The sequence below is a fragment of the Colius striatus genome, chromosome 1, assembly GCF_028858725.1.
Source record: "Colius striatus isolate bColStr4 chromosome 1, bColStr4.1.hap1, whole genome shotgun sequence".
Lineage (NCBI taxonomy): Eukaryota > Metazoa > Chordata > Aves > Coliiformes > Coliidae > Colius > Colius striatus.
Window position 1 is genome coordinate 91167180 of NC_084759.1, and position 24386 is coordinate 91191565.

The following is a 24386-nucleotide window of genomic DNA, read 5'->3' on the forward strand; positions in this document are numbered from 1 at the left end:
ACCTTTGTTCATTTCCTGCTAAAAGAGGTAAGTCAAGGAACACAGAGAAAGGAGACATACAGGAAAAGACAACTCTGCTTCACTCTCTTTTCCATAAGGACTCTCTTATCACAAACGCTATATCGGCTTGTCTAGGCAGGAAGACAGATCACAGTAGCTCTGTAAAATAATTCCTAGGGAAATGCTTATTTCAGATTAAGAACATATGGGTTTTTTTCTCACTTAGATTAATCCGCTTCACAAGATCATACAACAATAAACATGTCCTCAGGCAAAGCTATTCTAGAATAAGCACACCACCAACTTCAAATTTCTCACTTTATTCCAGAATAAAATACCTTTGCCAATAAGCCTTAATTTAAAGGCCCAAACTCCATGTTACTGTAGGTGTAAGCAAACTGAATTCCAATGAGATTTCCAAATCTGAACTTAGTTTTATCCATCTGCATGACTCTCATTTTAAGCAATAATGACTGAATGGGGAGACTGAAGAGAGACCTGACTGGCATTTAAACTTTTCAGGATCTCTTTCCCTTTTACTTTTTTTTACTTAGAGTAATTTAATTACCAGTGCTTTTAGTTAAAATTTTTAATTATAAAAAAATGTTAAATAAGGTGTCAAAACACAATCTAATACATTGAGAATGTTTCTGTAATTTAATTAAAATAAAAACAGAAGGATGGAAGACCTATTTACATACAGTGTTGGGATTTGGCAATCCATTTTGCCATGCTGGTGTATATGCAGGCAGATTTTACATGACACCTGTAAACCATAACAATGTTGTGATTATTATTAGAATAAGCTGTAGCTGGAACATTGAAATGCTGTAAAAAAAAAATCATCTGTCTGCAAGCTCCTAGAAAATGAATGGTGGATTATCTTCTCTTTCTTCCTAACTCCATTATTTCTCGGCCTCCTTTCATCCCTGTTTAGCATTCCCTTTAAATTTTTTTAGTTTTTGTTAACACCCTTTCAATGCCACAGAGAGCAAACTTGCACAAAAACATTAATGTAATGCTACCATTGGATCTCCCAAATCCACAGCAAATATTCTCCTTCCAGTACTCCTCAGCCCAGGAAGAAAGCAGTAGCCAATGTTACTCTAGAAATAATGAATTCTACTGTTTTCACGGCAAATGTCCTAGAAAACATAACTGACCCAATATATCAAAATAACAGTTTGCTCAAGTGCCTTTTTTAAACAGATCAGTATTTTTTCACTCTAAAATATCTGAAAGAAACAACTTTTTAGAAGCTATGAGATACCACAAATATGAAAATAGCAGTGTATTCACATTGCCCGTTTATGGAGCAAGTCCTACAAACAACAGCAAAGACAATATATCAAAAGGAACAGCTATTTTAAAGAGAGAAAACCATGGCACCTTGACAAGGTCTAACAAGCTTGACCTTCATGCCAGTGTCATCACCTTTTGGAAATCTGCATTTGAAGGAAAAGCCTAAGGAAGACATCAGACCTTTCAAACATGACAATATGTACCAAATAGGATCTAAAGAGACAAAGTTTTTCACAGTGTACCTTAAGTGCTACTCCCCAAGCCTACTAAATTTGTAAGAGACTCAAATAGTAGACTTTACCACCAATGATTTGCATTATGCACCTATCCACCACATTACATACTGCTAGGAAACTCTTTCGCACCCTGGTCAAGAGCTGGCCAAGTTGGTCTGTCATTAACATCCACTGGGATGAGATTTGTTTCACTGGGTCCCACATCTAGCGCATGGGCTAAAGTATTCATTGGTGTATGTCTCTGTTCCCTGTCTGCCTTGCAAAGTAGTTCAACATGACAGAGCATTTCATGGCAATTCCATTAGAACAATTTGTGTCTTATGGGCTTGTCCTGACCTGTATTTCCAGGGTAAAGGGTTATTGTTAGAGTTTCATAGCAGTCAGGTCATCGTGAGGTTAAAGATCAATATTGCATAAACTTATAAGGGAGCATAAAGAATGTGTATTATCATGAATACTGAGGGAGGTACAATCGAAAATACAAATGCATCACCTCAAAACATGTATCAACAGACATACCATTACCTAAAACTGAAGCCTTTCCTCTCACTACATGAGTGTGTGACTTAACATTACCTATATTACAGTTACTTTTCCAAACATCATTTCACAAATGATAACCAGTTTACCTTTAATTGCAGTATCTTCCCTCTCATTACCTGCACTTACTTGTTTCTGCCCCTCTGATGGAGGTTTCCATTTTAAGCACATAATGCTAAATTACAGTGGGACACATTTCTGCAACTCATTGGCAAAGCACTAGAGGAACATGACTTAAGAAGAAATAGAAAAAACCCATGAATTTTAGATCAGGATCCCAATCACTGTCATTTTAAGTCCCTACAAACTCAAAACTGTTTCTTCTTTTGAGTGGACACACATAAGAAGCCTTTGTATTACAAAGGTTAATTTAGCAAACCCACAAAAGGATTTGACACTGTGGCACTAGCCTGGTGCCCAATATAATCCTTTATAAGGAATTAAAGTCCATAAGTAACTACAGTCTTCTCTTTCAGAATATTGAGGCTAATCTTTAACTGAATCAGTTGACCTAAAGCTTCTATATTGGGCCACATGTCTTTCACGAGAAACAGATTATGCATTTGGAGGGGATTGTATTCTTACAGTACAGTACAGGGACTGTTTCATATCCATCTGCTGTATATTAAGAATTTCTGACCACCATCAATCCTGGTTTAGTTAGCTCAACTCCATTTATTCTCCTTAAGCCACCAGACCATGATCCACGCCACAAGGAGTTTTGGTACCTCCAAGTTTAACAAAAGGCTGAACCTCAGAGTGAACTCAACCCAAGATGGATGTGTATTAGGGGCCATACAGTTCAAGCACCACAGTGGCTGGCTGCTTTGGGATTGGACTTACATTAAGACTGAGTTTAGCAGCATGACTTTAGTTACTTCTCTTAAAATTGTTTTGCTTTCTAGTGCAAAATACCTTGTATTAGTTTTCCAGTGTCTCTTCCAGCACTTACTGCAACCTCATCATTAAGAATATATTTAGGGGCCAATGTCCATTTGGGAATCCAAACACCAGCTTTCAAGAACTATTTAAAATATAAACTTGTCAATAGGACATTAATACACCATTATCAACCAGAACAAACACTCAGGAACTTTCTCTATCCAACCCATGAAAAATAGAATATAAAAAGTAAGAAATCAACATTGCAACAGTAAATTCAAGTGATGCAAAATTTTTTGGTTTTCACTTCACCTCAAATTACATTCTAGAGTTCAGCTGCTTCTCCATGGGTACAAAATGTGTTTCATTTTCCCCTATTAGGATTTCCCATGGAAAGCTAACACCAGGCACTGTGATACTAGAGCAAATTTGCAGCCAGAAACACATGACTGGCCTGAATAGACCCCCATTCAATAGGCAGATTTCCCTCATTGCCTGGCTGCAGCACAAAGCCCACAGCAGCCCCTTGTTTAATGAGCTGATCGAGGGTGACCTCTTATCTTTGATGAAGATGCTAGGGGAGTTCTTGTTGCTCAAGCCACCAAAATTTTTGCTAGTGGATTCAGCAAGGAAGAAATATGTTGGTTTTATTTGCTTCCTCAGGGATTCTACATGGATTTCTGGGAATATTTGGTTTTATTATTCTGATTAAAATTAGGATCAACCTAGAAAGGAGCAAGCCATTCCCTCCTCATAGTTAGGATAGAACTGCCTGCTTCAGAATATGTCTGCATTAGAACCCAAAAAATCATAAATAAACTCCCTACCCTTACAGTGAATTTCCTCAGGTAAATGTCACCTTCAGGTTTCTCACTAAAATGCTTCATTCACTTCCACTCCATTGCTAGTAACACACACATTTGTTATTGAGAGAAATGTCACACAGACTCCTAGAAGTTTCTAGGTATTGTAATCTAATTCTGTATCCATCAATAGACAGTAAGAGCCCCCGTTCTCGGGTCCCAAGTGAGCACAGCAGGCTTTCCCTGCTTACTGCAATTAGAGCAGGATTTGCTCTTCCCAGTATATCTGAACTGTTTCTCTTTCATCACCACCTCTTTTGAAGGCAGGAAATAGCTGCTGGTATCCTGCAAGTATCACTGGCCCGAAATCACTAAAGGTTTCTGAGAAAATTCACTACAGCAAATATGTAACAGGAAATTTCAGCTCAAACAGCTCAAGTTTGGCAAAACTATGAACAACTGAAAACAGAGCCACAAAGTAATCAGTATCTGGCACTTTAAATGTCAAAACCAAAGGCATCATAACCTGTTTTTTCCACACTCTACCTGTGTCCAGACAGAAAGGCACCACTAATGTACTAAAAAAAAAAAAAGATACAAGGACTGTATTTCTGTGTCTTTTTGTAGTGTAACACACTTTTTAAACAGTAATTTAAAATTCTTCTTTACAGCACTGTCAGTCAAATTGTTTGTTAAATGATGGAGACAAACCACAGCAATCTCTTGGCACTGTATACTGATCCTGTTCCATTAAAGAAACTCCGCTGCATCTTCCTGTTCTAAAATGTATAGGCTTGACCCTCATCTTGTTTCCCATTGTTTTAATCAAAAAACTATGCCCAAGTCCAAGGAATTCTCCAACACAAAACCCAAATACAGGAAAGTGGAATCAAGAGTCACATTCACATTCTTCCCCGGAGGTAGCAGCAGTGAGTCCTCCTAGTATGTAAAAATGCTCCTATCAAATTCATGACGTTGCTGCTGCCCCTGAGATACACCATACCCACACCTCAACAGCTAAAGTTAATTTCTTGGATTACCTACTGCACAACAACACAAGTAACAGAGAAAAAAAAGCTAACACAGTCACAGGTCAAATTAAAGAGAAACTTAGTGACCTGTTGATTAACAGGAAGAGCTTGCAGAAGTGGTATCTGGCAGATATTTCATCTCTAGACTCTTTTTCTGATCTTGGGCTGGGATAGAGTTAATTTTCTTCCTATTAGCTAGCATGGGACTTGATAGGGATTATGTGACCTGATCTAGGTGGACCTGCTTCTGCAGGGGGGTTGGACTAGATTATCTCTAAAAGGTCCCTTCCAAGTCCTACCATTCTATGAGTCTATGATTCTATGATTATTTAAATGGACATTTCTTTCTCAAACTCCCCACTGAGTTCAAACAGGCTTACACTAATTACAGATATCAATACTGAAGAAAAAAAGGCATCTTTGAACTTTCAGAAAATATGTGGGACAGAAACAGCTTTTCTGACAGTGAAAAAATATAGGAATTAGGAACATTCCTAATTGTACATTGGCCTGAACTGTACCTCTATAAAGCCTGGGGAGGCAAAGTGACACTGAAGCTATTAAACATGTTTAAGGTACCTGTTTACCAAATAAAACCCATTAGTAAACTTACAGGTTGTTTATTCATGGCTTCCACCATCATTTGTGTATCAAAAATGAATAAACTTCTTTATTAATCACTTTTCCATTTCAGCATTAGAGTCCACACATCCATATATTTCTATTCTATTCAGACTTCTCTCAGAGACCTAGAATGGGATTTTCCATTGTATAAGCTGTGAGCCCCTCTTTAGGACAATTAAGGGAATTTACAATTGTAATGCATTCTTGTACCTTGCCTAAGAGAAACGACCTTCCTTATGTAAATGTCTATAAAGCAGCATGCCAGGCACCAAACATCAGGACAGGGAGGGCAGAAAAGCTAAGTGAGTGCTTGAAGTAATGAAATTAAATTCCTTTGCCTCAAAGTCCTTTCCAACTCTGAAAAAAGGAAGCCATTCCCCTCAACCTAAAAATATAAGAAGCCTCTCATTCTTCAACAAGAAAAAAGGAACCAAAACCAAAAAACCTCCTGAGCAGCAAAGCTCTGTCTTTCTGGTGGAGTAAATTGTATTGCTTAATATAGCTTAACAAACAGGCCCTCCTAAATATCACTTTGATTGTGTACTCTCATTCGCTCACTTTTGAAACTTGAAATAAAAGACCTACTCCTTTCGAAACTTACTCCTTTTTGAAACTTTTGAAATAAAAGTTGTGTGCACCGTGCTCTTTCTCTATTATGCAGGCTGCTCATAGCATTATTTTAGTATCTGAATACTGCTTTTCTTCAGAATAACTAATTAGATATGACAGTCTGTTAGGCCACAAACTCTGCAGCCTCGTAATTTTGAGTTTGAAGGTTAATAGACTGTACAATCTCACTCACCTTGTCTGGCTCTATCACATCTCCTGGACAGGCAATGTTTCTCTGTAAATAAGATGGGTTTCATATACACACAATCCATGCTACCAAGTAACAGCAAAGTGAAGTGCTTGCAGATGGATACACAATTTACAGACCTTCTTGAAACACACATTCCTCCAAAAGCACAGAGGAGCAGGACAAGAGTCAGTAGCATCGTGGGCACACCTTCTTGCTCCTCCAACTATTGATTACACCTCCCTGTCATGCTGTGACATGAATGAGGTTTGTGCCAGCCCCCTTTAATTCTTTACAGCTATGACTAAGTGAAGCTGAAGTACGTAAGCAACTTGAGCCAGTAACAGCCAGCAACCTGAGCCAGTAACGGCCAACTACGAGACTCCCTTCTTGTTAAAGAAGTCTCTTATATTGTTTGACATTAGTCTTACTGGAACTGCTGCTCTAAGCCCTTCCTTGTAGGCACCTTTTCTGTCTAGCTCCTTTTGTCCGGCCCTACAGCAAGGTTACAGCCTTCTACTCAGGTTTACAGGATGACTATACTAATATATATGAGTCCTGTGTATTAATTTCAATAAGATGCATCCACAGTAAGATTCAGTTCTTGTTGGTTTCCCTGTTGAATGTCTCCGCCTGAGAGAGTTAAAGCTGTTCATCTTTCATACGCATGCACAGGAAGCCATATGTCTGCAACTGAGGATAGAGAAGATGATTAAATGGGTCAATGAACGAAAGTAACCTTCAAACATGAATGCAAATACATCTGTACTTGCAGCAAGACCTGATGGCTTCAGAAGCAGTATTTACATGTTGAAGCATTTTGAGATCTGGGACATAGCTTGTACTTTGCCTTGAAAGAAAATAGCTACCCTAATTTATCTTCAACCCTTAGGAAACATGAAAGAGAAAAAAACCCCACATGTATGAATGACGCAATGCTTCATCTTTCTTATGAATCTAGTGGAAATGTCTTTTCAAAGCAATATTCATAGCCTAATCCTCGTTTGATAATTGCTTTTCACTGACTTTTTTTAATTGCCTTTGTTTCTGTTACTTAAGCACGCATGAAAGGTCTTCCCTGACAAAAGAAGAGCCAACACAATTTGAAATGAAAGGCTGACACATTCCCTCAAATGACAAACTAAAGTCACGAGCCTCATACATACATTTAAAGATGAAAGATGTTTACGTGTGCCAGTCAGGCAGAAAGTAATTTCTCATAATTGCAGAACTTTTATACCTCAAAGTACAAATAGTATTATCCACAGTCTTACAAACAGATAAAACCAGAGCCCTTCCCAACATCCCTCCCCTTTTGAAAAAAATCTTCAAGTACGAGATATTTCAAAATAGCCCAGCAGCTCCCGGGGGAGTTTCACAGTGGTTGGTTCTGAGGCCAGTCTTGTTCAATATCTTCATCAATGACCTGGATGAGGGGACAGAGTGCACCCTCAGCAAGTTGGCTGATGACACCAAACTGGGAGGACTGGCTGATTCCCCAGAAGGCTGTGCTGCCATTCAGCGGGATCTCGACTGGCTTGAGAGTTGGGCAGCGAGGAACCTCATGAGGTTCGACAAGCGTAAGTGCAGAGTCCTGCATCTGGGAAGGAACAACACCATGCACCAGTACAGGCTGGGGGTGAGCTGCTGGAGAGCAGCTCTGCAGAGAGAAACCTGGGAGTCCTGGTTGACAATAAACTGAACACCGAGCCCGCAATATGCCCTCATGGCCAAGAAGGCCAATGGCATCCTGGGATGCATCAAGAAGAGTGTGGCCAGCAGGTCAAGTGGGCCAGAAATCCTTCCTCCCTCAGAGAAGACTCTTTTGCGTTTCCTGTGTTGGTGTTCAGCCACTACATTTTTTAGTGTTGTGCTCTCTCTTCCGCCTCCCAGCCTCTCCCCACCTGCAAGAATGCACACAGCAAGAAAGCGAGAAAGGGAGAAACCAAAAGTGAAACTTTGTCTCTCTTTTGCTGCCTACCTGTGTAAGGGCTAGAGAGGAAGGCCCTGGGGTTTTCTGGAGTTACAGCAGAAGCAGATGAAGTTATGTAGCACCTCTTTCCTCCAAGCTGGGCATGATGGCAATATCTAGCCTGAAGACCTTGGTGTGTAAAAAGAAGCTTTCCCTAATACTTCTATGTACATCTTTACCACTAAGTCTAGGTTAAACTGACAGTTCACACGTCAGATGCAATAACTCAAAACATAACATTTGACTCCAAACAAAAAGCAAGTTTTTGCAGTAGTCTTATCCAACAGTAATAGTAATGACAGTTTTGTTGTAAGAACTTTGATCAACAGGCAACCACCAAGCACCTTGGCCATCAGACCTTTTGAACAACTGCTGCAAATCCTTCTCCTGCCTCTTCCCCAGTATCTCAAACCAATTCTGTGCTGCAAATTGCAAGAAGCATTTTCACTTCCTCACATTCCCACTGCTCCCATCCCATTCTCTCCCATAAGCAGGCTAAGGAATGCTTGGAGCCAGGAGGACCCTTTGAAAAACAATCAAATGCAAATATCAGAAGTGTTTTTAAAAGTAAACTTTAAGCTCACAAATGAGTCTTTAATTCTACTACATCCAGAAGCAGAGACACTGATAAAACTTGAGCTGTAGGCCTCTGAAACTGGAAGAGCTCTGCAAATAACAGGAGTCAAGTTCAGAAGAACTGCTGAGGCTAACAAGCTCCTACAACAGCAGGACATGTCTGTAGCCAACCACATGGATGGCTAGAGCATGTGTTCTGGGAGACTTTTCAGAAATAGCCATACTGGTTCTGCCTATTTGTGCTCAACACTCTCAAGACTTTCATGAAATAGAAACATAACATAGGATATGCTTACTTTAATCTAGCACTAATCTTGTAAGAGATATAATCAATTTCCCTGAATGTAAAAATAACCACAAATGCAAAGTGTGTGCAGAAATAAACTCTGGTTTACCTCCAGTTCTCACATTTTACTTGGAAAACTGTGTTTTTATCTCTCTTCTTGAATATTTACAGTAATGAAGTTGCCCAAATTAAAATACTTTTAATTGTCAGCAAACTAAATATAAAATCCTTTAAACACCACTGAACTAATTATCATCTTCTGTAGCATGTCAGAGATGAATATGTTACAAACAAAACCCACTGCACAGGGCACTGCTGCTTCTGGAATTAAAATGAGTTAGAAGGAGTGTCTTTCAGCAGTCTGATTTCTGCTTTCTTCTCAATTTAGAATAAAAGAATTTGGCAGCCTTGCACGGACACACATCCACTGAACTACCATAAACTACTAAATTTCCATCTGTTTTAAAGAGCTCCAGTTGACCTACATTTTATATTATGGATTAGCTGAAGCTTATAGAGTAACACAAACAAAGCTTGACTCTTGCTGCTAACAATATATACTAAGGAATTAAATGTTTTATCAATATGTCCCATGTAAAGATATGAGTTTTCAAGACGGAAACTCTTTGATGTTTCACACACAAAACAGAAACAATCATTTGACAGGTGCACTTAGACTGCAATATCATCAAAGTATCATCAAACTAATTAACTTTTACATAACAAAAGATTTCATATGTACATATTAAAATTATCTAACATTTAAAATGAAATAGTAACATCGATGCTAATTCATATTTTCAGGACATACTAAAATAAGGCATGAGAATCATTCCGCATTTTGTAAATCCTATCTTTTCTAAGTCATCTACAAAGTTATTACAGCGAATTGGGAAGCAAGAACTCATTTCACAAAAGCATGACTTCCACCTCAAGTTTCGATTTGTTCTTACTCTGAGATAGATAGAAAACTCAAATCTGAGTTTTAGAGACGGATTTTTTTTGTTTGGTTGTTTTTTACAAACCATTAACAAGCAATGCCAGAGGCCAGTGAGAGGTGAACTAAGTCCTTGAGTCAGATCAAGAACTCCAACTTGGGTCTCACATTTTTAAGTGCCCTCATCATTAGCTCAATTGGGTTTTCTTGCTTCCTAACTAGAAAATTTTCAACCTAACAATTCTCTATGAAAACATAGTCAGAAAAATATCACAAAGCAAAAAAGGTGCTTCTACTCTGATGCACTACCATTTTCCAATATCTGTGTTAAACAGACCTTTTGTTTACACTTCATCTCTGCATTGGTTCACTCCCTAGTAACACCTGTAAGCTATTCTACTGGGTCTGGCTGGGATGGAGTTAATTTTCTTCAGGGCAGCCCCTAAAGTGCTGTGATTTGCATTTGTGACAGTACTGCTAACACATGATTTGGGTATTGCTGGGCAGTGCTTGCACAAAGTCAAGGCTTTCTTTTTTTAGAGTAGGCTGGGGTGCGCAAGAAGTTGGAAGAGGACACAGCCAGGACAGATGACCAAAGGGATATCCCATACCCTACAATACTGTGCTTGGCAATAAAAGCTGAAGGAAAGGAGGAAGAATGGGGGCGGGGGGGTGTTTGAGGTTACAGCATCTGTCTTCCCAAGGGACCTTTCCATGTGTTTTTCTGAAAGTGTCTAATCATCTGCCTGCCAATGGGCAGCAGTGAATAAACTCCTTATTTCGCTTTGCTTGTGTGCATAGGTTTGCTTCCCTTATTAAACTGCCCTGACCTCAATCCATGAGTTTTCAGCTTTTACTCTTCTCTCTCCTGTTCCAGCAGGTTCAACTGGGAGAGTGGCTGTGTGTGCATTCAGCTGCTCACCAGGGACACCCCAACACAGTTCTTCCGCCCAGTAGAGAGTCACTTCTGGCTTATTTTGAATAAAATTAATAGTAACCTACACACCACTGACAGTCTTTTGTCCATGAAGAGAGTCTAGGTTGTTGTCTAGCTTGGACACAGCCTCTTACACAGTAGAAACCTACATGGACTCTGAAGAATCTGCCTGTTAAGCCTGTGTCTCACTGCTGTGAGATGCCCAAGGAAAAACATGGCCTATTAGGTATAACCCTTCATGCAATCTATGCTTTTAAAAATATCTAATATGCCTAAGTATAATTTAGAATCTCAGTGCGAGATGAGTAGCTTCATTACATGCAGTGATAAAGCAACTGCAGTCTGCCAGGCTACACACGCTCCTACGGGCAGTGCATTCAGTGCCACAGACATGGAAGTTCAAAGTTTTCATGCATTTTTTTTCTAAATGCATGTGACAGAAAGAGGGAAAGTAATGACAGCTGTAACCTGTGTGCAAATGGAAAAATAAGCACATCTAATACTGTTAGTTTTCATTTCAGTGCTAGCTAAATGCTTTTGATCATTATATGCAAGTGGTGAATGCACTACCTGTGTCTTTTTTGTCTCTGTGCCAACAGGTGAGATTACATTATGCTGACAGGGGCTGCAACAATCTAGGTAATGGCAGAAGTACAGAACATTGTTCTGTTGTCTGATAACAACATTTTCAAAATACTACTATTTTTTTTTTTAATCATGTATGTATGTGTCAAAACTGAGTCACCATTCCACTTCCAGTGAAGACCTGAGTGAAATCCAACAAACTGCTTTTAAGCTCTGCTACCTAATCCCAACAGATGAGTTTCCACTCCTGTATTTGTAATATTTGTAAGAATCCTTGCCTGTTTTACAGGTGATATTACTGTGAACACAGCAGCCTCGACATGCCCTGGTCAGACTCACGGTCTCATGTTCTTAGTTAACTGACATCAAATATTAAAGTCTTGGAATGGGGGTAGAATTCATATACTTTATTCTTCTCTCCCACACTCCTCATTAATATGCTGATGACAAACTGTCCCGATATAATGACAGGATTGCTACAGTATCCTTTCTAGCAGGAACCCAACACACTGCTCTAAGACCTTTACATGTCAGTGAAGACAAGGTCACATCAGGATTAGATTCACATAGATTCAAAACTTAATCAAACCCACAGTTTGGCTTTGCCTACAGAAATCTCACCATCTGTATGTCTGAAGAATGCCTGGGGAAATTGCACAAGACATGCTCCTCTACAAGGATGCCTGCTGAATCTAAACAAAAAAGTAATTTCAGAATGGATGAGGAACCAAAATCAGAGAATGAGGCATGAGTCCCAGCATTTACAAACTCCAAGAATGGGACCTGTGAAATGTGTAGCAACAGTCCCAGCTGCGATATCTCCGTGTATTTTAACGACTTTGTCCATTTTCTGCAGTAAGGCAAAGCAACTAATGGGTGACAAGGGTCCTTGTTCAGGTAAAGGACCTTTTCTGGCCACTGGGAAAAATTTCCCACTCCCTCCCATTCCCTCTCCATCCAGCTTATCTGAATCATGGCTCCAATTCCCTGATAAAAACTATCTGTGCCAGCAACAAAATAGCATGAGTGATTCAGAACCAGCAGACCCTCTCCTTGGGATCTGAACCACTGAATTCCAGTGGAGTTGTTCTATCTCTGCCCTGACAGCCCATGCACAGCAAAGACAAGGGGCACCCTTGGGCCATTATCCAAGGACCTAAGGGCCATTATCCAAGAGTCAGTGGTCCAGGGGGGCACAAGTACCTTTAAAAGCAGTGCATGTAAGAAGACGTAACTGCCTTTGGGGAGGTTTACATCTGTCACTTTTTCTATCTTGCAAAGCCACAAAGGAAATGCTGTAGGTGGACGGCTGAAGATTGCTCTTCTCAAAGGCTTCCTCCTGAAATGGATGCCTACGCTCTAATCCTGACTAAGCTGCAGGGCTTTGCTTCTGAACTAATTAGATAATGATACTGCAATACAAAAGGAGAGGTTAATCTTGACTACCTTCAATCTCCTTTCCTTGTGTACAGTTGTAAACACCCTGGAAGCATTTGGAGACAAATGTGACTTCTTTGGAGACTTCTTCCTATGTGTTTTAGTGTCAGCACTTGCACAGAATGGCTACAAGCGTGGGTAATTTGGGGAGCTAGAGGAGATAGAAAAGGAAGTCTTTTAAAATGCATTGGGAAAATCACAAAATTCCCAAGGTGTATTAAGTATTGGTGTGGCTAGCAAAAAACCACAATGACAACAGAGCTCTTGCCACCCCTACCCTGCTCCCCTCGCTCCCACAAAGTGAACACTCCTGCTTACACCTCTGATATATGTCAGGTGTAAGGGATCAGTGTGAATCATCTCAGTGTGGACCACAACCAGAAAATATGCCCACCAGCTCTTTCCCTTCCCCACATCAGAGGCGCTCAGGGAAGGTGAAAGCAGCCACAAGGGAATGTGGACACCCACTGTGTGCACAGAGCTGTTTCTGCTAAGTGCCCTCCATCTGTGGTGCTGTTATTTGCCTTCCCCAGTGCAGTAAAGGGACATTTCTAGACCCCATGAAAATCAACCCAAAAAATATCACTTCCATATTCATGTTCTTTGTATCACTGTCTCCGTGGCTCTTACAGATTGAAGCACATGTTCCCATTAGTTTACATAAAACCTTGATATTTTCCTTCTGTATGCCAAAGCATACACTCCTTCCAGTTTTCTGTCACCACTATTCAAACAAACAGAAGCAGCATACATTATCTAGCAGGTAAGTCTACTCTCCTTTACACCCAGCAGGAAAGTGAGCTGCAGTAATGCTCAGCTAATAAAGAGGGAAATTCAGACAACAATGTGAGTGGTTACAAACAGGCAGAATTGCACAAACATATATGAATTGGACCAACCATTAACACATGAGAGCTCCAACCTATTTCTTACAACTTCTAAAGAAAACAAGAACAAACCACAATCAGTCTGACTATGAGCAAAATGAGTGAGAGCAGAAAATTACTCAACTTATGTAATACAATGAGTCCCTACTGAAAAACACCAGTAAAATGCTGTCTTTTCTTTATACCATTTTATACACCACTGGTATTCAGGTGGATAAAACAGCTTCAGTTTTACAGTCATTTTCCCTGCTACTTTAGTTTGTTATGCTGTTAATCCAATAGCAACAGACTTGAACCACTTTTAAGCAACAGATACTCTCTTGCTTTTCATTTAAAAAAACCACCAGGCTGTTGCCACTTTTCTGTGATTGTATCATCTTGTCACTACAAAGGAGGAGGAATATGCACCACTATAAAAACATTCTTTTCAAAATATATGTTACAGTGATACACAGATTTTGTACATAAATAAATATACCTGAGTGCATGGGTATATGTGTACATATACATATACACATACACATGTATGAAAACAGAGATAACATGTATTTGTATATAAATACACACTTGCATTTACAAATTACATATAAAAATAGATGTATCTATATATATTATATATATATATTTAGCTATATCTAAAGACAACACACATACAATATACTCATAGATTACTAAAGAGAAAATGCAGAAATCTTGGTAAGAAGCAATACATTGCATTTTGCACCCTGAAAGAGGAGTCTCTAATGCTTTGAGATGTGCCTATATTGGATTATGTTTGCTGACACATTTCTACCACCACATAAATATGCCTTCCACCTTCTCATTTGTAATGCTGAACATGTGGACAGGGGTTGGAATTCAACTGAGGACAAGTTTTCCTAAGTTTAAACCATGGGTGGTGGGATGGAGTGGGGAAAAGATGGCCTTTGCATCTAGTTTGGCCCAAGTGGCACATTGATTTGACATTCAACACTGACATTTCAGTGTTGAATTTCTATTTTTCAGAATGCAGTTTTAGCAATAAACCATACTGATGAGTGAAAAAGTGTCTTTTAGGTATTAGTCCATGCTTTTACTTCAGCAAGCTTTATCCATTTCACTTAAGCTATATCAGGGGTGAATTTGGTCCAAAATGTTCTATCATAAGACGACACTCCTGGCAGACTGCCAACACCTGTTCCTTGAGGAAACTCTATTCATTATGCTCTTGTAGAGACTTCAAAGTTCACTCGGTCCTGTACTTTCAAAGTGGAATAGTATGAACATCCCAGATGAGTTGTAGGTTGGCTTCAAAGCTAGTTTTATTTATTGCAGAATGTGTGTCGCTTTTTGCTCCAACTCCCTTTGCTTGGTTGGGGAGTTTATTTCTACTACCTGTCAATAAAACTCAAACGCTGAGTGTTACAATGCTGCAGCTATGCCCTGTATGGGAAGGCCTGCTTTATTTATTTGGTTGGTTCTGTAACGTGTACATGGTGTATTTTGAGTATATGGAATTCAGAGGACTGATGCTAAATCTTCTGTTGAGAGGCTAAAGGGTAAGTATATTAAGTGTTACTATGCATATTCTGAAGTTTCATCTTTCTTTTGGTGTCCCCAGGTTCATAATATTACTGGACAAGACACAATCCTTCTCTATGAACATCTAGTCTTACAGTAATTTCAGGGTTCATGGACTTGGGACTATTTCAGGTAACGTATTTCTCCTTGAGGTTTACATTGTCTTCCTCCCATACAAGAAATCAGTCAGCCTTCTTCAGCAATGTCTGTCAAGCACTTCTGACTGTTTTTGATATAGCAGCTCGCATAGTCAGCCTTTAAGACAGCAAAACCTGATTCATTATAATCACAAGTGGCAGCAACTCGATTCCTTGTTTGCAGTCACTCATAACTTTCCTGAAACTCTCACAAGTGAGGGTAAAAACATGCCAGTTTGAGCTCCACTTCAGAGACAATTAACATCATGAGGAAACTTTCCATAGGTTTAAACAAGTAACTGGTCAACTACATTATTGTATTTATTTTTAAATAGAAAGCTTAGAAAAACCAAATCAGCCAAGAGGATCTAAAAATGGTCTTTGTTCAGTTGTATGATAAAAGATCAGTAACATTGAGCACAGAGATCAAGTCGAGGCTCTGTGAATCAATTGTACTAATGTACCCAGTGCCAACAAAGCCCCCTGAATCAGTCACTGTGAAGACAATTAAAGGACAGGACCATTGTTCCTGGAGTAAAGCCCACCAAGATGCATTAACAGGGAAGCTCTCTCCATGGTACACCATGCAAGCGAGAAAGGACAATGCCCTGGTGGAGAATAAGACTTACCACATCATGCAGTAGGAACAGAAGTTTGGGATGGTATAAAACCAGCCATGGCGTGGCTATGGCAATTACAGGGACATTTAGAGGAATTGCCAGAGGCAGGGAAAGGGATGGATTAAGGGCTGAGGAGGAACAAGCCTGCAAAAATCAATGGAAAAGGGAATTAAAAGTGCCAGATGCATGTGAGCACACAGTTGGCCAGCACATCTGTCTGACCGAGACCTGCCCTGAATCAACACAGTCCAATCTGTACTCCTGCTAAACACTGTTCCCAATTGTCTACCATGTGAATACGTTCTCTACTGTGAGCTTGTGTAAATGAACACTAACTAAATATCATGATGGACTTCACGGTGAGCAGCAGAAGTTTGCACGTCAGGCACTTAAGTGAGAGGTTGCAAACCTGAGGGCTTGTAGGTCCACACATCAATAACTGGAGGAGATAGGAGTGTCTAAAACCCATCGGTGGAGAGACTTGCCTTGTGCATGTGTGCAGCTCCCAAGCAGACAGCGAGGAGGAACAGCAGAGAGCCATCAGCAGTGGTCAGGTTTACACAAGCGCAACCCCTCGAGTCCTGAAGCCCCACCAGATTATGCTGCTGTCAGCAGTCTTGTTTTACAAGCACCACAATTAGAAAACACTGCAAATTTCTTGCAAAAAAAATCACAGTTCTGATTACAAAACAGATCTGACCCAATTGGTTTTCAGAAAGGCCTCTGATCCAGTATCTGCATGTTTCATATTTATTTACTGTCAATTTGCTCCTTCGGGACAAATTCTCCTTCAAATAATTCTCCAAGACTCAGGTTCAAAACCAAAACCCAAGAGGGTAACTTTTCATGGCCAGCTGTACTCAGATGCACCCCTCCGCATTTTTCCTTGTCTTTCTGACACTCATATTTCTCTGGTGGCAGTATATGACCTTCAAGTCTCCAAGTGGAGAAGGAAGAGGAACTCAGTCCCACTCAGTCATCTACAGCCTTCAGCTTTATAAGCCTCAAATAGCTAGACAGTTGGGCCTTAGTACTCGCATCATGTAAGTTGTCTAAAATACATGGTTTTTTGACCCAGGAAAAATAACTGCCCTTCCTCTAATAGCAAATGTTTACCTTCAATGCCCTTTTATTTGTGCATTCATTTACCAATTCTAGCCCTGTCATGTTGGTGCTATTAGAACATTTAATTTTCAAAGCCCTTGAGGTAATAACTGGATCATGACTAAAAAAATTATACCAGCCATGCTCTGGTGGTGCAGCCTCAGTCAACTGACCGCTTCCAAGCACAAAACAGATGCAACAGGGCAGAATTTAACTCCATTGCTTAACAAGAGTATTAAAACCTTCTTTTTTTTTTTCCTTCAAATTTCATATTAACTAGGTGCATCACTTTATTGAAAATTCCTCTCTTCTCTTGTCTGATATAAAAGCCTGCTGTCTGAAGAGCAGGAGACAGAGCAAGCAACTCAGTATCATTTGCCCGGGGACTTAACCACGGCATGTTCCAATCTCCTCTCTCCTGCTGCAGAGGTACTGCAATTATAAACAACATTTGTTATTATTCTAAACATGCAAAGCAGGAAGAAATATGATTCTTACACCAAAGATGTAAACTGTACATAGTAGATAAGAGGCAGATGGTAAATCATCTTGTAAAGTCAAGGCCTCTGTCATTTATTTTTCTATGCATAACAAAAAACCGAACAAACAAAAAAATGGTTAACTCAGTCTGACTATTATGTAATCCCACACACTTCTTTCTGATAAGAATTTGGAAGGTTTCATCCCTATTCTCTCTGAAGAGAATTAAGTCTTCAGAGTGCATCTGTTTCTCCCCCTGAAATCAGCAAAGTCTAAATGAATTGTAAACAAGAACACATGCCTAACAGCAACAAGAAAGTCCAATCAGGAAACGCAGTTACAAAGGTTCCTGCGGTGTGACTAAAGGCATATTGTAGCTTGTGTCTCTAGCCACACCATTTCCTAGACAGAATTATTTTGTCCTCATTCCAGAGACACTTGCACATCATTAGTCCTTCTGTACTTTATACTACCACTTACATTCTCTATCAAATAATTATAAAATCTTCTTTTCTAAGAGACTAAGTATCCAAACGAAACTCCAACATCTGCACTAAAGCCCCTGATTCACAAGGGAGCCATTTTCAAATATCTGAATCATCACCAACGGTTCAACAGGTCTCCTGATAATTATCTCAGGAAGAAATTAATCTATTCTACTTGTAGGTAGCTGTTGAGATTCAAATAATTACCGGAAAAACACAAAATTGCTTGGCCTTTGTATGTATGTACTTTGACCCTTTTCCACCATACTTAACATGTTGGTTTGAGGATGAACAAGTCAAAGAATTGGTTGATCAGGGCAGTAATTATTCCATGCATATTTTATTGCACCATAACTACTTCTCATATATTTGAAAGTTGGTAAAAAAAAAAGTGCTTGCATTTGGACAGATCTGGAGACCCTCAGACTTTCAATCTCCTAAGTAGCATAGGGTTTGATATCAAGAAGATGTCTTCTGCAGCCTGGTCTTCATGAGGTGACCTCTGCCAGTCTAAGACGTGCCTGTAAATTACCTTCATACAAGGCCTTCATACAAGGTAACTACATTTTTCACAGCTTACTTAAGACACAATCAATCTTAAGTAAGGCCTGGTGGCTTTGCTGTCCTCTGAACCAATGATGTTAAAAAAAAATTGCTAGTTTCTAAGTTCAAAGCTGGAACGGTGGGCAGGCAATCTGAACCACTAATATCTCAGCTTGTCCCAATGCTTTTGATAGACAAAAAAGAGAGATCTTGTGCAGAAGTCTCTGACACAAGATTTGGTAATATAAATGGCATTCAATGTCTTTTGGAAGTAATATCTAAAAAAAGAGGGCCATTTTGTCATCTTAAATGGATGTCAGGTCTCAACGAGGCCTTTAACAAAGTTCTTAAATAAATTAATCTGACAGGAAAGTAGATGGATGGTTCTCAAATAAATGGGAAAGCAGATAAAGCAACAGGAACCAAAAGAGTAGGAGTCAGTGCTCAATCAATGAAGAAAGTTTACTCCTAAATCTCACAGAATTTTTATCAGGCTATGTGCCATTCACCTCACTCCTAAATGGTTTGACAAAGGAGGCAAACAGTGAGGTGACAGCAAGAACACCGAAAGCCTGCTTAGGTTCAGAGAGACAAGTGAATGATTTTATAAAAGAAAAATCCACTGAGAACTCGTAAACACGAAGATACTACACCTAGTTTAGGAAAACTCTTGAGCTGCAAGCTGCAAGAATCCAGGGAAACACTACTACACACACTTGTCTGCACTTCAGCTTTTCCCATACCATTCAGCCTTATCTGGTTTTGTCCCGGCTGGGTGCCAAGTGCCCACCAAGTTGTAGTATCACTCCCCCTTCTAAACTGGACAGGGGAGAGAGAGAAATATATGAGAGGCTTGTAAGCTGAGATAAGGACAGGCAGATCACTCAGAAATTGGCATCACAGGTAAAACAGACTCAACTTGGGGAGAAAAAGGTTTGATTTATTAATGAACCATCAGAACAAAGGGATGAGAAAGAAAATTGAACCTTAAAACACTCCCCTCACCCCTCATTAAAGATGGACTTTGCCACTGCCCCTTCTCAGGGGGAGGCCTCCTCACACTTCCCACTGCTACACTGTGGGGTCCCTCCCTCATGAACTTCTCCAGCGTGGGTCCTTCCCATGGGCTGCAGTTCCTCATGAACTGCTCCAGCATGAGGACTCCCATGGGGGCAGCTCTTCACACCCTGCCCCAACATGGGTCATCCACCAGGAGAACAGTCCTTCAGGCACTGACTGCTCCAGCCTGAGTCCCTCACGGGATCACAAGTCCTGACAGCAAACCTGCTGTGGCATGAGCTCCTCTCTCGCCACAGGCTCCCAGGTCCTGCCAGGAACTTGCTCCAGGGTGACTTTCCCAGGCAGTCACAGCCTCCTTCAGGCACCCACCTGCTCCGGCGTGGGCTCCTCCACAGGCTGAGAGTGCATCTCTGCTCCCCGGTGGCCTCCAATGGACTGCAGGACAGCTGCCTCACCATGGTCCTCACCACAGGTCACAGGGGAGTCTTCCTTTCAGGACCTAAGCACCCTCCTCCCCCTCCTTTCTCCACTGACTTTGGTGTCTGCAGAGATGTTTTCATATTCTCACTCCCTGCTGCTGCTGCAGTTTTGCAACTGTTCAGCAACTTCTCCTCCTTCTAAAAAACATTATTCACAGAGGCGTTACCTCAGTTGGCCAGGCCTTGGTCAGCTGCAGGGTCCATCTTAGAACTGATTTGTCTTAGCCTATCAGCTATAGGGGAAGCTTCTGGCAGATCTTTGTTTAAAGAAGCCATCCCTGTGGTCCCCCCACTACCAAAACGTGGTCTAGGCAAAACCACTACAGTGCTGTCAAAAGAGGCACACTGGGCCAGGTGGACTTTCTCTGACTTCATATAATGGCAAGCTGACCTAAACTCCCATCTTATTCTATCAGAAACTCAGTTTTATGTTAGATACGCACCTCAGAGTGTGCATATCATGGAAGTTGTACATTTAAGGCAAGCTGGTTTTGGCTAATACAAGTAGGTTTTGTCTCACGGACATCCATCTTCAGACTGAACATCCACCCTTCAGTTTGCAATGCTTCAATTTTAAGTCTAAACCAGTTCATTCCTTGTGCTGAACTATCATTGAAATTTTGCTGGGATTCTCTTGTGTTCTTTGGAGTCAGGGTTGAGATGTTTATTTTTATGGTAAAACCACAGTTATCTGATAAAGGACATAGATAGCCATCAGTTTAGCAGGTACAATTGTGAATTATAATGTAGTTGAATCCCTTGTGAGGGTCTGCCACATTTTGATTAGTATGAAATTCCTTGAACTCTGACTTCCCAAAGTCAGAATTCAAGAACAATGCTACAGGGAAGTGTGAAGAAATTAATTTCTTAGAGAATACAGAGCTGAGCGAGATATTAAATCTTCTGAGAACAAAAGGTAAGTTTAGATTCCAGGGGCTTAGAGAAAGTGCTTTCCAAAATGGCATGTAAACACAGAAGTAAAAGTGGGCTTTTAACTTTTTTACTCTTGAGCCACCTTCTACTTTTGGTTCCTTTTGCAATTTCTCTTTCACTTTACTGTGTTTATGCAGAACTCTGATCAGCCATCTGATGGCTGAAGCCTTTAATTGCAAAATGGTTTGCTTCCTCTTCCTTCAGACTTCAGACTGTGGACCAAATCAGACATATCTTCAGACTGTGGACCAAATTCCACTTAGAAATGTGAGAAAAGATCACCAATATGATGGTGCATACTGTCTCTACCTCCTCAACACCTTGAGCATTACATCATTGCATACGGATGGGCAGAAAAGATCAAAGCATTTCATCAAATCCCACTCAGTGTATAGAAAGTTGTAGTGCAGGGCTGTCAGGGTGAGTTACAGACAGCCTCTAACATATGCTTACCATGAGATGAAAACAGCAGAGACCATAGCTCAAATTCCCAACAACCCTGCCACTGCCATCACCACTTTCCTGGCATATAACTTCCAAACTGTTTTAATTAGTATCTCTCTTAAAACTTCCTTCCTCAGCCACAAGTTTTCACAACACCAACTAATAAAATTTATTGTAGTAAAGCATTAACTACAATGAAAAACAGTCGGGTCATTGTAATGTTTAAACAAACAATACAGCAAAGAGAAGGAAAAAAAATAGGTGACTAAAATTCACTGAGTCAATCTCAGACACATTTCAAAAAAAGTTTTACATTAAAAAAACCCCAAACCCCAAACAACAAACCAAACCCACAATAGTAACAATGGGCTCTGCATAGGGGAAAATAAGTCATGCTGAAGTAAGGTCATACTCAGCTGGAAACAGTAGAATGATCAGATAAAGAGGCTGACCAAGACTTGTCCCAAATAACCTCTATTTTATACAACCCATGCAAGAGGATGCTAGGAAGTTATATGTATCACTTAATACAGTGCTGTGAACTATTCCAGCAACAGTGACCACTTAGTATATTTTTCACCAGCCTGAGACAGCTTAGGTGTTAAAAACTGCATGGGTTTTTATCAAGGTAGAAACAAGCATTTAAAAATCCTCTGCTAAAAATCTTATTTTGCTCTCATTAATTTTGACAAGATTTACAACCCTGAAAAAGAATCCACGGACTATTTGCTTAAAGGGCTTTTACTAGTGTCGCAGATCACTTCAGCCGGCTTCACGTGCTTATTCTCTCGCATATATGGATCTCAATTTGCATACACTCTGCTCTCCAAGATGAAAACACACTCTGGTACAAAGCCGGCAAAACCGACGAACAATACAAGCCATCTGTCAGAGGAATGCTAGAAAAACAAACAAAAACCCCCACCAACCAAAAAAAAAATCCAAAACCACCCCACCAAACCCTCTCTCGCAAAGTGGGTTTTGCTCTTTACTGTTCTGCATCTTCTCCTCTCGTCTTAGCAACAGCGCCTGGAGCAGCCAACCAGGGCCCGGGCGGTTGGCTGAGAGCATCACCAGTGCCGGGTTTACTGCAGTGCATTGCCCGGCAGTAACCGCGCCGGGCCAGCCCCGGAGCGGGCATGCGGCACCTCTACCGCAGTGCACCTGCTGCTGCCCATGAGGACAGGCTTTTTCCGACTCTTCCAGCAAGGATTAGCAAATAATTTAGGGCAAATCCTCGCCCCCCCCCCCCCCCAACCCCCGCCCCGGGGGGAATTGTTGGGGGGGGGGGGGGGGCGGGGAGGGATATGTGTGAAATCTTTTAAATGAAGTCACAGAAAGGATGTCGGGGGGAAAAAAAAAGCGCCTATCTAAATAAAAAGAAACAGGTCTGTCCCGGTGCACGTACCAGAACTAATTAGTAACAGAGCACCAAAGCAAATCAGCAAAATCCAGCCTGTTTAAATCTCTGCTGATGATTTGGCGAGGGGGTTAAGTTTCCATCTTATGCAGAGATCAGTATTAACATAATACACAGAGCTCCTAGCTGAAACCTAAGTATTTCACTGTTCCAATCACAGCATCTCAGACTGTGACAGCCACTTTTTGTGTTTCATGAATATCAAACCATCCACAATAAGCACTGTCCTTCATTCCTTTCCTTCCACTCCTCCCGTTTAATGTGACAAATCTCAAAGCTGCGAAGCAACAACCTTGTGAGAAAAGACAGCACCTTTCTGGTTGTTTTATTTCCACGGGGTCTGAGCCATTAGAACAAACCCAAAGTAACAGAAATACCACATTTTCTGCTGAGCCTGAATTTCTGTATTGCTACTAAACTGCACCGTAAAAATACCCAGATGCATTTTGACTGTCTGGAGCCCATTCCCTCAGAGGTTACTAAAGACCAAATCCTACCAGAGCTTACATTCAAATGCAGCACAAATGAGTCATTACTGTCCTAAAAATAACAACAGAGAAATTTCCAACTAAAATATTGCCTAATTAACCATGAATACTGACAGGCTTGAGGAAAAAAAAAGTAATCCCTGAGTTGCAGGGAGTTTTGAAAGCAAATTTATTTCTACTTTCTTCCTGGATGCACTCAAGTTATGAAGGAACACTATTTCCATTTCCATCCTATATTATAGCAAAATCACCGAAAAACATTACAACAAATGTTCTTTGGTGGATATATAGAATGTATATTTCTTTTCAAAGTAAAGCTCAATGAATCTGACCAAGACAGAAGGCTCCAAAGTATTTCTCATGCCCTCTTCATATTTGGGACTATGCATAATTTTATCCTCAAACCACCCATTCAATTCAGATTGCTTTATGGTGCTGTTAACAAAAATGGTAGAAACCTAAGGGACTGACTTTTCTCCAAAATCCTCTTGCAAACAGTTTTCAGGTACTAAACACTTTCCAGCTAATATTTTCAGCTAGTATTAAAACCTATGCATCTGTAATTTTTCTATAAACTGGTAAAACCAATATATGTGTCTGTGATTTGCACTTCAAACTGCAGTTTAAACAAAAAGTACAGTGGCCAAGATAAGATCGATTTTTAGATCTTGTTTCTCAACCCTCAGATAAAGAGCTTTGTGACAAGATAGTGAAACTTTGGCCACATTTTCTCTGAAGCTCTGCAGATGTTTCTTTTCCACATTTAAGGAGCCCACACTAGGTCTAATGCAGGACTCTTTTCTTTCTCTTCCCCTTCAAGCCAGCTGGCTTGCCAGTCCTAA

General features: G+C 40.4%; 1 protein-coding gene across 2 annotated transcripts in view; it reads right to left on the bottom strand.

Moving 5' to 3' along the window:
- The window catches only part of ABCG1 (ATP binding cassette subfamily G member 1), a 56688-nt gene that overhangs the window by 24300 nt on the left and 8002 nt on the right, over positions 1–24386 (bottom strand). The window lies entirely within an intron of this gene.